The sequence below is a fragment of the Triturus cristatus genome, chromosome 1_1 (assembly GCF_964204655.1).
Source record: "Triturus cristatus chromosome 1_1, aTriCri1.1, whole genome shotgun sequence".
NCBI lineage: Eukaryota > Metazoa > Chordata > Amphibia > Caudata > Salamandridae > Triturus > Triturus cristatus.
The window spans coordinates 1,071,737,061-1,071,749,619 of record NC_140579.1 but is presented as its reverse complement, the minus strand read 5'-3'; the positions used below and the strand labels follow the sequence as shown (position 1 = coordinate 1,071,749,619).

The following is a 12,559-nucleotide window of genomic DNA, read 5'->3' as shown; positions in this document are numbered from 1 at the left end:
ATGCAGATGACACCCAGTTGGTTGTCTCTCTGACAAATGGTCCCAATTTAGGAAACCAACAATTGGTCCCCTGCCTAGATAAATTGGCCCTCTGGATGTCAAACTGTCGCCTAAAGTTAAACGGAAATAAGACAAAATTAATAATAATAGGAAACAAGGCAATACCTAGACCTTTGAATAGCTGGCCAAATGACATGGGCAACCCTCCTGATCCCAAATCCGCGATAACAAATCTGGTAGTCTGGCTGGATAGTTCCCTTGCAATGGATTACCAAGCAAATAATTTGTCTGTCCTCTGCTTTTCGCTACTTAGAATGATTAGGAAGATACTAGCACTGATCCCAGACCATTTAAAAAAAAACTGTCATTCAATCCCTAATAGTCTGGCGTCTGGATTACGGCAATTCTCTTTATGAGAGTGCGCCCAAATATGTTATAAAGAGACTTCAGACTGTGTAAAATGCGGCCGCAAGGCTCCTTCTAAAGGTTCCTAGCAACATTTTCGTAAGAGAATCCCTCAAACAGCTTCATTGGCTTCCAATTGAGGCATGAATTAAGTTTAAATCCATATGAATTGCTCACTGGGCCATAAATAACAAGGGTCCAGTAAAGCTCAGAAAGCTGATATTTACGTATGCTCTAACCAGACTCTTGAGAGGTGGCTGGTGACATTTAAAAGTGGTGAGGTGTAAAAGTTGGGTGTTAGAAATGAGGGGGCTCCGGTTGACGCAGGTGTGAACCCACAACAAGCAGGGACCCTTTACTTCTTGTCAGGGCGAAGGATGACTCCCCAGAATAACCCCTGCTCACCCTCTAGGTGCGTGGCGCGAGCAGTCTAGGCTAAGTCTCAGGCGTACACGGTTAAGCAAATGCAATTACACATACAGTAAACCCCTTGCATGCACCACAAACGGACACCAATCAGGAAGTATATAAAAATAAGCTTTTATGTAGATTCAGCAGATTCAAATACAAGGCCCAGTAACGTTGAACTGATGGGGCCACAATTCTTGGAAATACGGTAAAGTTCTCTTTGTTTTACGGAAAGTTCTTTAGGCGGGCACAAGGTAACTGTAGGCCTCAGCGCACTTTGGGCTGAGGCAGCGCCCAGGAAGCACACAGCAGATGACAGGGAAATAAGAACGTTGCGGACCCTGGATCCGATGCGAGCTCGCGGTCGAGTTCGTGAGTACAGTACCTTGTTTCTTGACGCAAAGGCGGGTGCGGGATTTCAGCGGCCCTTCGACAGAAGGGCGAGGCGGCGTCCGAGGCTCCCACACTTCACGATGGGGGTCTGATCTTCAGGCTCACGACAAGAGCGGGGTGTTGCAGGTGGCGGGTGAACAAAGCGGGGCAGCCGGGCACGCAGATACGTCCGGGCCGTCCGAGGCTTGGAGATGCTCACAAACGCCGATTCCGGCGGGAGGGTGAAGGTGCACAGCGAGCCTCCAACGAGCGAGGTGACGGGGCAGCCCAGCACAGCGTAGGGGGAGCGGCTCCGATCAAGCGAGGCTCTTCCCAAGGCGGGGGCGGCTAAGCAGTCCTGGTCACGGCTCAAGGAGGGACTGGGGCACGAGGGTCACAGCTCCGGCGAGGGAAAGGACACCACAGTCCAGCAGCAGGCGAGTGAAGATCAGGTAGAGCCCAATGGTCCTGGGGCTCAGTTCAGGGGGCAAGCTCAGTTCCAAGCCCTTGGAGATCGTTTTGGAAAAGCACAAGTCTTGAAGGTAAAAGTAAAGTGAAAGTCTTCAGCAACAGTTTCTCTTCTCTCCTTTGGCAGCAAGGTCACCACTGCAGACCAATCCCCCAGGATAGGGACAGTCTTCCTCCTACAGCTTTCCCGGTGCCTCCTCCTCAGGCAGAGATTCTTCTTGGTCAAAAGCGGATCTAGTTTCTCAGGAGCAGGGCTCCTCCATTTATACAGCAAATCTTTTGTTCTCCCAGGCCAGGGGGGCCCTTGCCTAGTTCAGTCCGGTTTCTGAGCACTTTGTTTACGCGATGCAGGCTTCTTCTTTCAGAGTGCAGGGCAGAGTCATCAGACGCTCCACAGGGGGCGGAGCCGGCATTGAGGTAGCAGAGCACTGTCCTATTCAGAGCCTAGGAGCACTCCTCCCACCCATCTACCTGTCGATCGTCCTATTCATTACCAGGCTACCTAGCCCTGCCCATCTGGGTTCCCCCAGCCCTGTCACTCATACCAGCCAGACATCAGATACACATCACGCAGAGGCGGCTGAAAGGTTTAGGCAAGCAAAGGCCAACTTTCTAAAAGCGGCATTTGCAAACCCGGAATATTAAAATAAACCTTGCGAAAAGATGTACCTTATTATTCCGAGTTCAGGCATACTAAACTCGATCTTCTACCATGTTCCCTGGGTCGGTTAGGATCATAGGGTGTAATAATCCAGGCCGCCCATACTGGCCTATGAGAACAGGGTAGCCTTGCAGTAGTGAACAACAAGATGGCGGTAATTCACTACTAGGACATGCCACGCATCCGGGCTTGTCCTACCTTAGGCTTACAACGCACCCTGCCCGTGGGCCTACCAGAGGGGTGACTAACATGCAGCTAAGGGAAGGTTTTAGGGACTGGCAAGTGTGGGCACTTGCCGGTCAGCATGTCAGTACCAGACTGCACGCAGGTTCTGCGATGGCAGACCTCAGACATATTTTACCGGCCGCTTCTGTGGGTGGCACAACCAGTGCTGCAAGCCCACCAGCGTTGTTCGCATTTACATGCCCTGGCGCCCCCGGCGCATTTTACTGGGGTCTGACAGTAAATCAAACAATCCAATCATGGAATCCAACCAACATATACAATTTACATAGGGAGCACTCGCACCGCGACACTGGTTGGCAGCGGCACAGCGCGCTGAGCGGCCAACACCATAAAAACACATGAGGCACAGCGACAAAAAGAGGAAGGGAGACTCACGCCAAGGGGCCAGGTCTAACACGTGTCCCCTCCAGCTGAAAAGTGGGGAGAACTACCCTACCCCAGGGAGTTCCCCATCACTAAGGCGGAAAAATCTGGACAGACCGTCAGCATTGGCGTGATCTGTACCAGGGCGATGTTCCACCGTGAAATCCATACCCTGTAGGGAAATGGACCACCTCAACAGCTTTGGATTCTCACCCCTCATATGCATCAACCATCTGAGGGGCCTGTGGTCCGTCTGAACCCGGAAGTGAGACCCAAACAAGTAGGGTCTTAGCTTCTTCAGCGCCCAGACCACAGCAAATGCCTCACGCTCAATAGCACTCCACCTTTGTTCCCGTGGAAGTAACCTCCTGCTAAGAAAGGCTACGGGTTGATCTAGGCCCTCCTCATTAATCTGTGAAAGAACAGCCCCCACACCATGCTCTGAAGCGTCTGTCTGAACGATAAACTCTTTGGAGAAGTTGGGAGCCAAGAGCACGGGCGCCGTGCACATAGCAGTTTTCAAGGCCTCAAAAGCTTTCTGACAGGTGTCAGTCCAGATCACTTTCCTGGGCTGCTTCTTCGAAGTCAGCGCTGTCAAGGGGGCAACCATGTTGCCATACCCCTTGACAAACCTCCTGCAGTACCCGGTGAGACCTAGGAAGGCTCTCACCTCCGTCTGGGTTTTGGGCGCCTCCCAATTCAGGATGGTTTCTATCTTGGGCTGAAGGGGTGCCACCTGGCCACTCCCAACTTGGTGTCCCAAGTACACCACGGAACCCTGCCCGATCTGGCACTTACTCGCCTTGATCGTGAGGCCTGCCTTGCGCAGCGCCATCAACACTTCCCAGAGGTGACGCAAGTGTTCCTCCCAAGTGGAGCTGAACACTGCGATGTCATCCAGGTAGGCTGCACTGAACGAATCCAGCCCAGCCAACACCTGGTTGACCAATCTCTGGAAGGTGGCAGGGGCATTCTTCATCCCAAATGGCATAACCCGGAACTGGTAGTGCCCATCTGGGGTGGAAAATGCTGACCTCTCTTTGGCCCCCTCGGTCAAGGCGATCTGCCAATACCCAGACGTTAAATCAAACGTGCTGAGGTAGTTGGCAGCCCCTAGCCGATCGATGAGCTCATCAGCTCTGGGGATGGGGTGTGCGTCGGTCCTAGTGACCGAATTGAGTCCTCTGTAGTCCACACAGAACCGGAGTTCGGGTGTGGCTCCCGGCGCTGCAGCTTTTGGGACCAAGACCACGGGGCTGGCCCAAGGACTGCTAGAAGACTCAATTACCCCAAGTGCAAACATCTTGGAGACCTCCTCCTTGATGCATGTCCTCACCCTGTCAGTCACCCTGTAGGCCTTGTGCCGCACAGGTGGACTATCCCCAGTGTCCACATCATGGACGCACCAATCAGTGACACCAGGGACCAGGGAAAACAGGTCAGAAAATTGTCCCAGCAACTGGCGACAATCATTCTGTTGCTCAGGGGTCAGGGTGGAAGAGAGGATGACACCATCCACTGACCCATCTTGCTCCTTGGCTGACAGGAGGTCAGGAAGAGGTTCTGTCTCCTCTTCCATTCCAGCATCTGTTGCCAAGAGCATGCCCACTTGGGACCTCTCCAAGTGGGGCTTGAGGCGGTTGACGTGTAGGACCCTTAAGGGGTTCCTAGGAGACTTTAGGTCCACCACGTAGGTAACAGGACTCTTGCGCTCCACCACCTCAAAGGGACCGGTCCACTTATCCTGGAGCGCACACGGCTCCACGGGGGCCAAGACCCATACTTTCTGCCCAGGCTGAAGCTCTACCAGAGTGGCGTTCTGGTCGTACCACCGCTTCATCTCCTCCTGGCTGGCTTCCAGATTTGCCTCAGCAAGTTGCCTGAATCGCCTAGTCTGATTCCTGAAGGCCAGCATGTAACTATATACATTCTGGGGAGGTTTCCTGGGAGATTGCTCCCAGCCTTCTTTGACCAGACTTAGAGGTCCTCTGACTGGGTGACCATACAGAAGCTCAAAGGGACTGAACCCCAGAGACTTCTGTGGCACCTCACGGTAAGCGAAGAGAAGGCATGGTAAGAGGACGTCCCACTTACGCCTCATGGCTCCTTCCAGGCCCATTATCATGCCTTTGAGGGTTCGGTTGAATCTCTCAACCAACCCGTTTCCTTGGGGGTGGTAAGGGGTGGTGAACTTGTAGGTTACACCACACTCTTGCCAAAGAGATTTCATGTACTTGGACATGAAATTGGTACCTCGGTCAGACACCACTTCTAGAGGGAATCCCACTCGGGAGAAAATTCCCATCAGTGCCCGTCCCACCACGGGGGCCGTCACTGTCCTTAGAGGAATGGCTTCCGGGTACCGGGTGGCATGGTCCACCAGGACCAGGATGAACCTATTGCCCATCGCTGTCCTGGGGTCCAGTGGCCCTACAATGTCAATCCCCACTCGCTGGAATGGGGTACCGACCACAGGGAATGGCTGGAGTGGAGCCTTCTGCTTCCTTCCACTCTTTCCACTTGCCTGGCAAGTCTGGCATGTCCTGCAGTGAGTATCTGAACTCCTGCGCATTTGAGGCCAATAAAGGTGGGTGACAAGCCTTTCAAAGGTCTTGTCCTGCCCCAAATGCCCTGCCAATGGCACATCGTGAGCCAGCCCCAGTAGGAAGGCTCTGAAGTCCTGGGGTACCACCAGCGCACGGGCTGACCCAGGCTCAGCAACCTTAGGCTCTGTATATAGGAGGTCGTTCTCCCAGTAAACGAAATGTGATCCTGACTGATCACCTGCGGCCTGGTCTGCAGCCTGCTGCCGCATACCCACGAGAGAAGGGCACTCCTTCTGTGCCTTGCAAAAGTCCTCCCTGGTGGGACCCCCTTCCTGCTGCCAATGGGTCAGCTCCGGCAGGTCTCCCAGTTCAGCTATCTGCTCCCCTGTAGGCCCCAGGGCATCCCCCTGAAGGTCTGCTTCCTCCTGGACCGTGGGAACTTCAGGGGCTGGCTTCCCGCGCCCCTTGCTCCTTCTCTCTGAGGCCGGTTCCTGGGCCTCCCTCTCAGGCTCCAGGACCTCTTGAGTACCTCTACTGGCTGCCATGGACCGTGTGGTGACACACGCCCAATCCGGCATACCCAACATCTCCAGGTGAGCACTCCGCTCCACCTTAGCCCAAGGTGAGCTCTCCAAATCGTTCCCTAACAAACAGTCTACAGGCATGGCGGGCCTCACAGCTACCTGAAGAGTACCAGAGACCCCCCCCCACTCAAAGGGAACCTGAGCCACCTTGCAGTGTCTCTCTGTGTTGTCAGCGGCAACAACGGGATAGAATGCGTTGGGGACCACCTGCTCCTGAGACACCAGGTGACACCTGACAGCTGTCACACTGGCTCCTGTATCCCTAAGAGCTTCCACTCTATGGCCATTTATGGTCACCCACTGCCTGTACTTCTTAGTGTTCTCAGGCAGCTGGGTTGGAGGGACCACTTCACGGTCTCCTAGCGAGACCAGGGACATCTCTGCGGGACCCCACCCACCTTGGACATCCCTCTCCTCCCCCAAGGCTACACTAGTCACCTGCCGGGGTGGAGCACCAGTGGGCGCTGGTTTACCAAACAATGGACACTTTACATCAGAGGCAAAATGCCCCAAATTGTTACACCTGTAACATCTTACGGGCCCTTTTTGAACAGGAGGACCTGTCGGGGCCCCGGTCGGTTTCTGGGGTGGGGGAGGCTGAGAACCCTTCCCTTGGTTCCCTTGGGGACTATGTTGGGGCCCTTTTTGGAACTGCTTCTGTTTACCCCTGTCCCCCCCACTCTTCTGCTGGGGACCCTGCCCACCTTTGGCGGAATCCCCCACGGTACCCTTGTGGACCCTGGTACTGACCCAGCGGTCCGCCTCCTCAGCAAGCTTCCTAGGGTTAGTCAGCCTACTATCGATCAGGTGCTGGCGTAGCTCAGGAAAACAATTACTGGACAAGTGCTCCCATGCCACTAAATCAAGAAGCCCTTGATAATCATTTACCTTACTACCCTTTACCCAACCATCCAGCGCTCTGCAAAAGAAAGTCACATACTCCACATACGTACTATTGGGAATCTTAGTGCAACCCCTAAACCTCTGTCTATATAACTCAGGGGTCAACCCATACCTAGCCATCAATGCTTCCTTCATATGGGCATAAGAATTATGAACATCAGCAGGTAAATCTAACAGTGTGTCCCGCCCTTCACTCAGGAACCGTCCCCACAACCCCGCTCCCCAATCTTTCTCAGGGACCCGGTGGGAAGACATGGCTACCTCGTAGGCTCTGAACCACTGCCCGATGTCGTCATTCTTGAAGAACTCCTTCACCACATCCTTGGGAATATAAACTCTTGGTTCCGCCGGTACTGGCGGTGTGCTGCCACCAGAGGGATTAAGCTCCAAACTTTTTGCTTTCAGCTCCAGCTCCCTCAGCTTCATGTCATGCTCTAATTGTAGTTTCTTTTCTTCCATGGCTAGTCTTTGTTTTTCCATATCCATCTGCCCATGAAGTTTTGCCATCTCCACCTCGTGTGCCCGGGTTGCTGCCCTGTCTGCCAACTCTTCTGGCGACAGGCCTCGGCCAAACTCATGGACACTTTCTGGTGGAACCACTTCCACCTGATTCTCTGGTGCCTTTGACTCATACCAGGCCCTCAGCGCCTTCACGAATTGGGTCTTGTTTTTCAATCCAGTTTGGGCAATTCTGAACTTGGAGCAAAAACCTTTCAATTCTTCATTGCTATAATTCCGAAGTGCGCTTTCTTCCCAATCTATGTCCTCAAATCCAGAGATTATAGACGCTGCCCTTCCGGCGGGAAGTGAACCAGGCATGGTTCTAACAACGGAGATTCTTGGCAAAACAAAAACAAATTCTAGTCTTGTGGCTGTGTTACTGGTCTGCTCTCACTACGTGGTGATCAGTGGTTCACTATACGCAAACCGCAAATGCAAATCCGTAAATCCTCACCGCTGCCACCAATGTTAGAAATGAGGGGGCTCCGGTTGACGCAGGTGTGAACCCACAACAAGCAGGGACCCTTTACTTCTTGTCAGGGCGAAGGATGACTCCCCAGAATAACCCCTGCTCACCCTCTAGGTGCGTGGCGCGAGCAGTCTAGGCTAAGTCTCAGGCGTACACGGTTAAGCAAATGCAATTACACATACAGTAAACCCCTTGCATGCACCACAAACGGACACCAATCAGGAAGTATATAAAAATAAGCTTTTATGTAGATTCAGCAGATTCAAATACAAGGCCCAGTAACGTTGAACTGATGGGGCCACAATTCTTGGAAATACGGTAAAGTTCTCTTTGTTTTACGGAAAGTTCTTTAGGCGGGCACAAGGTAACTGTAGGCCTCAGCGCACTTTGGGCTGAGGCAGCGCCCAGGAAGCACACAGCAGATGACAGGGAAATAAGAACGTTGCGGACCCTGGATCCGATGCGAGCTCGCGGTCGAGTTCGTGAGTACAGAACCTTGTTTCTTGACGCAAAGGCGGGTGCGGGATTTCAGCGGCCCTTCGACAGAAGGGCGGGGCGGCGTCCGAGGCTCCCACACTTCACGATGGGGGTCTGATCTTCAGGCTCACGACAAGAGCGGGGTGTTGCAGGTGGCGGGTGAACAAAGCGGGGCAGCCGGGCACGCAGATACGTCCGGGCCGTCCGAGGCTTGGAGATGCTCACAAACGCCGATTCCGGCGGGAGGGTGAAGGTGCACAGCGAGCCTCCAACGAGCGAGGTGACGGGGCAGCCCAGCACAGCGTAGGGGGAGCGGCTCCGATCAAGCGAGGCTCTTCCCAAGGCGGGGGCGGCTAAGCAGTCCTGGTCACGGCTCAAGGAGGGACTGGGGCACGAGGGTCACAGCTCCGGCGAGGGAAAGGACACCACAGTCCAGCAGCAGGCGAGTGAAGATCAGGTAGAGCCCAATGGTCCTGGGGCTCAGTTCAGGGGGCAAGCTCAGTTCCAAGCCCTTGGAGATCGTTTTGGAAAAGCACAAGTCTTGAAAGTAAAAGTAAAGTGAAAGTCTTCAGCAACAGTTTCTCTTCTCTCCTTTGGCAGCAAGGTCACCACTGCAGGCCAATCCCCCAGGATAGGGACAGTCTTCCTCCTACAGCTTTCCCGGTGCCTCCTCCTCAGGCAGAGATTCTTCTTGGTCAAAAGCGGATCTAGTTTCTCAGGAGCAGGGCTCCTCCATTTATACAGCAAATCTTTTGTTCTCCCAGGCCAGGGGGGCCCTTGCCTAGTTCAGTCCGGTTTCTGAGCACTTTGTTTACGCGATGCAGGCTTCTTCTTTCAGAGTGCAGGGCAGAGTCATCAGACGCTCCACAGGGGGCGGAGCCGGCATTGAGGTAGCAGAGCACTGTCCTATTCAGAGCCTAGGAGCACTCCTCCCACCCATCTACCTGTCGATCGTCCTATTCATTACCAGGCTACCTAGCCCTGCCCATCTGGGTTCCCCCAGCCCTGTCACTCATACCAGCCAGACATCAGATACACATCACGCAGAGGCGGCTGAAAGGTTTAGGCAAGCAAAGGCCAACTTTCTAAAAGCGGCATTTGCAAACCCGGAATATTAAAATAAACCTTGCGAAAAGATGTACCTTATTATTCCGAGTTCAGGCATACTAAACTCGATCTTCTACCATGTTCCCTGGGTCGGTTAGGATCATAGGGTGTAATAATCCAGGCCGCCCATACTGGCCTATGAGAACAGGGTAGCCTTGCAGTAGTGAACAACAAGATGGCGGTAATTCACTACTAGGACATGCCACGCATCCGGGCTTGTCCTACCTTAGGCTTACAACGCACCCTGCCCGTGGGCCTACCAGAGGGGTGACTAACATGCAGCTAAGGGAAGGTTTTAGGGACTGGCAAGTGTGGGCACTTGCCGGTCAGCATGTCAGTACCAGACTGCACGCAGGTTCTGCGATGGCAGACCTCAGACATATTTTACCGGCCGCTTCTGTGGGTGGCACAACCAGTGCTGCAAGCCCACCAGCGTTGTTCGCATTTACATGCCCTGGCGCCCCCGGCGCATTTTACTGGGGTCTGACAGTAAATCAAACAATCCAATCATGGAATCCAACCAACATATACAATTTACATAGGGAGCACTCGCACCGCGACACTGGTTGGCAGCGGCACAGCGCGCTGAGCGGCCAACACCATAAAAACACATGAGGCACAGCGACAAAAAGAGGAAGGGAGACTCACGCCAAGGGGCCAGGTCTAACATTGGGGATGAGCTTTAAGTAGGCTTAAAATGCGGAAAGAAGACCTACAGAGACTTTAGATGTACTTAAAGTACCTTTAGGCACGTGGGAGCTAAATTGTGCAGAAAAACAAACTCCCCAGCCTGCAACACCCCTTTCTCAGTTAAGTTGAAGCAGCTCGTCAACATCTGCCTCACTTTCACAAATAAAGTAATAAACAAACAGCAGGCAGCTTCATAACACACATTCACGCTGTTTCATTATTTGCGCTTACCTCTGGAAGTGCCGGCAAAGGCTGGTGTGTGCTGCACGCGCTCAGGGCTGATCGGGCTTTGCTGCTGCGGGGCGGTCACAATGACCAGGACCAGGGGTTAAGGGCGAGAATCAAGGCAGGACCGAAGCGGTGCAAACGAACGGCTAAAGAACTGGTGAGCACCGCCGATTGTGCATTGCGCTTGAAATAAAGTTGCTGCAAATAAAAGGCATATGTGACCCTCCGTTATCAGGGGAATGCAGGTGCTAATACAGTTGCATTCTCAATAGTATGGGGTTCCCTACACACGACAGAGAAGCGGAGCCTGTGTGAAGCGATTGTGAGGGGCTCTGTTGGAATTTGGCAGGCCGGGGACTTCGAGAGCAGCCCCATGCTGGCTCTCTTTCAGAGGAGTGGCTTTCGAAGGGCTGCGCAGATTTCACTCGGCCGTGCCCTCAACGGCTTCAAAAAGATGATTACAACCTCCAGCGGAGCCCGACCTGGCGCAGGTGCAGGCGAGCCGCGGGTGCATATATTATAGAGCCTTGAAATCAAGTCGCCACCGACGGATATACTTTTCTAGAAACCGTTACATCATTCTATGAGCGGTTACACGATTGTTGCGAATCTCACCAAAAAAGTTACAGTTTTCTGAGAGCGGTACGCAACTGTGAATTTCACCAAAAAACAGTGGACGTTTTTTATGCTGTAACTGTGCGTTCACCTAAAGTTGCGTGATGTTTGTTTCAGGTCACGTTTGAGAATCTCTAGAGTTAAGGCTGAACACGATGAGTTTCTCATAGTGCCTGTTAATGGAGCATAAAGTCCCGCAGAGCTTGTCATTGGGGCATACGTATGCAAAGGCTGTCGAATGCAATTACGTATCATTTCAAATGTACAAATTACACACACCGTTATAACCCCCCCCACACACACACACACACCCTCACCCGACTCAGACTGATATTTACAGGCGATCTAGGTCACTGTATGTGCTATTGCGTAATAATATGCGAAAAGAAAACAGAGAAACCAACATTCGGGAAAAGCTAATGCTCTTGGGAAAGTAAATTATGTTAAACGTGAAATGTAAACAGGAGCTACCTCGCTGACATAGGTTGTGTTTACGATTGGTACGGCCTTTTCACGATGTGTTTTCCCCAGTAAAACTATGGAATAATATAGGACCCGAAAAAAGCCCAGTTTCATCGTACTGCAACTGATGGACCCGCCCAACCCTACGCCCTGCTGTTTCGTTTTCTGAAGCAAACGGAAAATAAACTGGAACTGGCAAACCGTCTACAGACGAGATCCTAGCATGGTTCAGATCTGCACGATGCACTTATGCATTTCTGCAGCAGAGCCCACCTAATTAGTGCAGATCTCGGGGGCAGCCTGCGACAAGTGTGGAAAGGCTGGGACCACACAACGCCAGGTCCCTGTGCCCCAAGCAGCGGCAAACAGGGCTTGGGAAGCGCGGGTCATGATTATCCCGGCCATTCACTGGGGAAACCGCAGCTCAGCCGTGGCCGGCATACTCGCGGGAGGGAGGGTGGGTATAAAAAATTCAAAATGAAACTCAAACTGACCTTACTGCCGGTTACCAAGCCGCCTCCGCTCCTGGCTGGCCGGTCGGGTCACGGTGTAATCTGGTACAGCTAGGTCCCACTCCTGCAGGAACAGGAAGCCGCCACAGGCAGCTTCCCTCCCCTAACCAAGCCAATCACAACGCTGCAATGGCAGCGTTGTGATTGGGAAGGCGCAGCAGGAGAGCGCCCCACAGGCGGGCCATTTTCTCTGCATAGAGAAAAAGGGAGAGTGGGCGGTCCTGCTCGAGGGCAGGGGGGAGTGGCTTACCCACTGTTATGGGTACTGGCTGTTTGGTCGGCTATAGGGGCCGACCAAACAGTCAGTACCCACAACAGTGGGCAAGCCACTCCCCCCCTGCCCTCGAGCAGGACCGCCCATCTGCCCGCCCCCAACCCGGCACTTCTCCTTTCTCGCAGTGCGAGAAGCAGAAACATAAAATGGTCGTTTTACCATTTTATGTTTCTGCTTCTCGCACTGCGGGAAAGCAGTGAGGCGACGCCCAAACGTCCCTATGGAGGGGCCGCCACTGATGAGAGCCTCTCAACTACATCTCCTCAGT

General features: G+C 53.2%; 1 protein-coding gene across 1 annotated transcript in view; it reads right to left on the bottom strand.

The window, feature by feature from the left end:
- Positions 1-12,559, bottom strand: part of ITPR3 (inositol 1,4,5-trisphosphate receptor type 3) — an 895,552-nt gene that overhangs the window by 441,367 nt on the left and 441,626 nt on the right.